The sequence below is a fragment of the Lycium barbarum genome, chromosome 3 (assembly GCF_019175385.1).
Source record: "Lycium barbarum isolate Lr01 chromosome 3, ASM1917538v2, whole genome shotgun sequence".
Lineage (NCBI taxonomy): Eukaryota > Viridiplantae > Streptophyta > Magnoliopsida > Solanales > Solanaceae > Lycium > Lycium barbarum.
Window position 1 is genome coordinate 122,667,975 of NC_083339.1, and position 6,000 is coordinate 122,673,974.

Here is a 6,000-nt window from a genome sequence, read left to right on the forward strand (position 1 = left end):
AATGTATCATGATCTTGAGTCCATATACTAGTGGAATGGAATGAAGAAAGATATAGCGGAATTCGTAGCTCAATGTCCTAATTGTCAACAAGTGAAAATCTAGCACCAAAAGCCGGGTGGATTGTTGCAAGCTATAGAAATCCCAACTTGGAAGTGGGAAGTGATTAACATGGACTTCATTTCAGGCTTACCCCGTTCTTGACGTAAGTATGATTCTATATGGGTGATTGTGGATAGACTCACAAAGTCAGCTCATTTCTTACCGGTCAGAACGACCTATGTGGTAGAAGACTATGCAAAGCTTTATCTCAAAGAGATAGTGAGACTCCATGGTGTTTCAGTATCTATTATCTCCGACAGAGGGACCCAGTTTACAGCTAATTTCTGGACGTCGTTCCAAGAGGGTCTAGGGACCCAAGTGCGCCTTAACACTGCATTTCACCCACAGATCCATGGATAAGCTGAACGCACCATCCAGACTCTTGAAGATATGTTACAGGCATGTATGATAGATTTTGGAGGAAACTGGGATGATGATGTGCCACTCATTGAGTTTGGTTACAATAACAGTTATCATTATAGTATTCAGATGGCACCGTATGAAGCTTTATATGGGCGAAAGTGTAGATCCCCAATTGGGTGGTTTGAACCTGGAGAGGCTAAATTGATAGGGCCGGACCTGGTCCAGCAAGCTATAGAGAAAGTTAAGCTCATACAAGATCGGTTGTTAGCAGCCCAAAGTCGTCAAAAGTCCTATGCGGATAATCGTCGAAGAGACTTGGAGTTCGAAGTGAAAGATTGGGTGTTCTTGAAAGTGTCGCCAATGAAGGGCATTATGAGATTTGGCAAAAAGGGGAAGCTTAGTCCCCGGTATATTGGACCATATGAAATTGTACGAAAGATAGGCAAAGTGGCTTATGAGTTAGACCTACCTCCAGAATTGGAGTCAGTCCATCCAGTGTTTCATGTCTCGATGCTTCGAAAATGTGTTGGAGATCCCGCTAGGATCGTCCCAGTAGATGATGTTCAAGTGACAGAAAAGTTATCTTACGAAGAGATACCCATTGCCATATTAGATAGGCAAGTACGGAGGCTTAGAAACAAAGAAGTGGCCTCAGTTAAGGTTCTATAGAGAAGCAGTAAATGAGAAGAGATGACATGGGAAGCAGAAGAGAGCATGCGATCCAGATACCCGCAATTATTTCAACCCTTGGAAGAAGTCCAAGATGAAACATCGAGATCATAAGGTATGCATGTTTTCCTTTTATGCTTTTTGGGTCGTGTGTGGCCAGATTCTTATGCTATTGTATTGTGGCCCTGTGAGGCATCGATATTATGGGTTGTTGTGGAAGAATGGTAGTGCCATATTATAAGGGAAACTCTGGCGAAATTTTTATAGAATCCCCGAAGACTTAACATTCGAGGACGAATGGTCTTAAGGGGGGAAGAATGTTACACCTCGAAAATTTTTCGTTGGTACGCAAGTGAATGAACTAGTGATGAGTACGAGTGTATGATGTTCCATGAGTAGGAAATGACGTTTGATGACCTTAGGCGAGATTTCAAAGGCATCCGATGCAAGACGAGAAAATTGGCTAAGATAAGGCAAGGTATGAGATGAGCAATGTATGTAAATGGATGTGGGTGATTAGAATGAAAAGTCTAGAAATGTGAAAAGTTGCAGGTTTGCAAAACTGGCCAGTGGTCGTAAAGTGAAATACGGACCGTAAAATGGTAGGCGGTCCGTAAACTGGCCTGTCGTATTTTGGCATTCGAGATTTCAACTTTCTGCCAAATGATCAAATGGTAAAATACGACCTGGAATACGGACCGTAAAGTGATTTACGGCCCGTAAACCATGGTCGTAAATCACCATGTTGCAGCCTGAGTTTCTGATTCTGTTATGGTTAAATACGACCATGAATGACGTTCCGTAAACTGGAGGACGGGTCGTAAACCATGTTTACGACCACTGTGCACTTCAATTCAGATTTTTTTTAAGTCATTAAATAAGGGGACCAAGGCTTATTTCCTTTCACTTCTACATCACACCCCTTCTCTCTAAAACATCTCTCTACATTTATTTCACAAGAGTTCAAAGATATTTGGTGATCAACAACATAAAACAAGTGAATCAAGTGTAAGAAAACCCATTAAAGATCATCCAAGTCAAGAAATCCAAATGGAGGAAAACTAGGGTTTTTTGCTCAAGTGGAGTATTATCGACTATGGCTTGTTCGTACAACATCTAAGGTAAGATCCATGATATTTATATGTTGTTTAAGATATTGGAGAGTTGAAATACATGGATTGTAGAAAAATATGGTAAAATGGGTCATGAATGTTGAATAGTGTCATTTAGAGAATTAGTTGGAATCGAATCATGATTGTTGTTATATTGTGACACGAATGGGTTGTAAATGATGTTGAAAGACCATGAAATAGACATTGTATGTGAATGGACGAAATCATGTGTTATAGCCACAGACATGGACAAATGAAAGTAAATTGAGGAATGTGGATAATGTGAATGATTAATGGCCATTGATATGATATTGTGAACGCATTGTTGACGTTTGGGAGTTGAATTACGATGTGGAGGAATGTTGTATAAATAAAGGAAATGTTGTCCGATTTTCCCTAGCTTTAGCCATGTGTGCTAATTGTCGATTCTAATGATAACATGACTTTAATGAAGGTAGAAATGCTAACGTTGGAAGGGAACGCGCAAGTGTAGAATAGTGCGACGGAAAGGTATGTAAGGCTAACCCTTCTTTCATAAGGCATGGTTCATTGGCCAAACATCAAAATCCTCTATACGAGTATGTTTTCTTCCAAATGATTTGAATCTCCCGAGCTTGTAATCTCACGATCCTTGATACGCTACGATTGTTCTAAGTTCCTCATATGACGAGTAGGCCTATTAAGGTAGAAGAAGTAGATTGACGATAGTAGTGATAATGCTATTGATGATGACTATAATGATAACAACGATGATGATTATGATAATGATGTTAAAAGTAAAGATGTTTATGAGTTATTATGTATATGTACGACTATTATAGAACCCCGAGCTTATGAGGCCGGGTATGATATGTAAATAAGTATGCATACGAGTACGAAACGCGCGCACACCTCTGCAGAGGGTACGGATAACCTTGACGCCTTGGTAGGGCCAGGTAGATGTAACGGTGAAGCCTTGGTAGGGCCAGGTATGTATAACCTTGAGCCTTGGTTGGCCAAGTATGTACGAAACACCGAACCTACGAGGTCGGGTATGCTATGTAAATGTTATGTATATGATATGAGTACGCACATGATATGATTACGTATATGATATGAACACGAATATGATATGACTATGTATATGAATGTGAATAAGGGCATGCATACGAATATGAGCACAAATATGGTACGGGTACTATTATGAAATACGGATAATGATGTATGTACACAAATACGTATTAGCAATGGAAGGTTCCTATGAAAGGCAAGTAAGTGCGTATGACGATGATATTGCCATCCCCTATCCTATGCTATTTCTTATGTTGCTCTTTATGCTTCTATATTGATATTGATCATGCTTTACATACTCAGTACATTCTTCGTACTGACGTCCTTTTGTTTGTAGAGCTGCTTCATGCCCGCAGGTGCACAGGGAGACAGGCTCGATCCATAGCTGCTTTCTCAGAGATTTCATAGCAGAGCTCCATTTCATTCGGAGCCATAGCTTTTGGGTACTTATTCTTTTGTGTACATAATTATGGGCATAGCGGGGTCCTGTCCCGCTCATGTGATATGTTATACTCTTCTTAGAGGCTCGTAGTCACGTGTATTTGGTTAGACATGTCTGGACTTGTCGGCCTATATCTTGTATATCTTTTGGTAGCCTTGTCGGCTTATGTACATTTGATGTGGCCTAGACGCCAATTATGATATAAAGATGTTGTCGTCCAATGGGACTAGTGTGAGTGATGAATAGAAATGTATGTTTAATTATGAGGCTCACCTAGATGTAAGCATAAGTGTGAGTTAAGGGGGTGCCCGGGTGGGCTAGCACCGGGTGCTCGTCGCGGCCCCCTAGGCGGGTCGTGACAGGTAGTCACGTTTATCCTTTCTTATGAGTAGTTATATTGCTCTATAGTTTCTTGTCTCTTGATTTTTGCGAGTATCTGTTGGTTTATAATGGCTTCTTTACTTTTATTGTTTTCATGTTCATAATTGCTTTGATTTGTTTGCCTGTATCTGACCTTTCAGATGCTTTCTTAAGCCGAGGGTCTTCCGGAAACAGCCTCCCTACCTAAGGTAGGGGTAAGGTCTGCGTACACTCTACGTACCCTCCCCAGACCCCACGTTGTGGGATTCACTGGGTATGTTGTTGTTGTTTGTTATGCATGATAATAATCTTAGTCAACATATAATATCTACCAGTACGTGTTGTTTGTATTGACCTACACTTGCTGCACGTTTTTGTGAGTGCAGATTTTGAGCCAGAGTTGTCTTCCAAGCCTCGCATCTAGTTGAGGTTATTCGTTACCAAGATCAGAGGGTGAGCTCCTATCCATGTCATGCCGCCTGAAGATCTTTCTTTATTTTAGATGTTTATTTTCATCCCAAACATTATGTTTATTTTTAGACAATATCTCTTCTTTTAGACATTGTTGGTTAGAATCCTTGTACGGTGACTTTTAGATTTTGGGGATGTAATAGCTAGATTTCCGCACTTGCTATTTAGTTTATTTTAATGTCGTACATTTTATTCCATTATTCGTGAGCAATGTTTATTAATTGGTTTAAGTAATTGGAATTGTCTTGATAATGGGTTAGGGAATTAGTTCGCCCGCTATAGGACTAGTGTGGGAGCCACTCATGTCTGTTTGGGACATGACACTTTCACAACTTGTGGGATTTTTATGTTTATAAGAAAAAATACAACTTAAAAAATTTAAATTGCATGTCCAAACAAAACTTCAACTTCAAATCATCATGATTTCAAATCATGTCCAAACGGCTCCTTTATAGAGCATTTTATAGAATTTGACATAGAAAATGAAAAGTTACATAATGGTCTGAAGCTTAAAGGAATTAAAACGATGAGCTAGGCAAATGGAAAACTCTTTAGTTTCCAATTAATGTTAAATAGAATTACTCATCTATTAAAAAAATTATTTTTTTGAATGATACAATGTCGAGCGTTTGTATATCAACCTATTGCTTTGGCCTTTGGATCTCCTGATAATTATAATAAAATGTGTCCAAAAGATAAGAGATTTTTATCCACCATCACATTTCCATTATATAGAAGAGCTTAGGCTTCGACTTGTCTGCTTCCGTGTCATTATATTTTAAGCTGAGGCAAATTTGTCTTTTCAACCACTATTTTATCCTATCGCAATCTCCATTCCATAGCATTCTAGCGCTTTCTTCCTCACTCTCGCAATCTCTGTTGCTAATCCTTCGATCGAATTCTTAAAATGTGAACTACAAATACAAAGAACAAAAAGAAAAAAAAACACATTCCTATGAGCAAGCTTCAATGGCATAAGGCTAACAACGAATATAAAAAAAGTCTTTAAGTCTTTTTTTTTTCCTATTCTCTTGACAAGGCAAATTGAAACAAAACCTAATGTAATAAATAGTCAATATTTAAGCATACAAAAATTTAAAAGCCTGGAAAGCAAATTGACAAAAGCAACTTTTCAACGATATACTAGAGAGGTCTTATTATATCCTAATCTCTGAAAATAACGAAAAAACTAAGACGCCAAAATCCGACATTTGAGTAATTGAATTGTTATCTATCCCCATAACCACATAAGCAGACCTCACAGATTTTGCCACAGATCTTCTTGTCTTGACATTGTTTCACTGATTTAGAGCTCCTTTAGTCTTCTACACACAAGAATTGTAGCATAAGAAATCTTTTTGTGGATAAGTAGAGAGGTCTCTATGAAAATAGTATTAGAAGAGTTGAATTTATAGGGCAAGAATTGCAGTTTT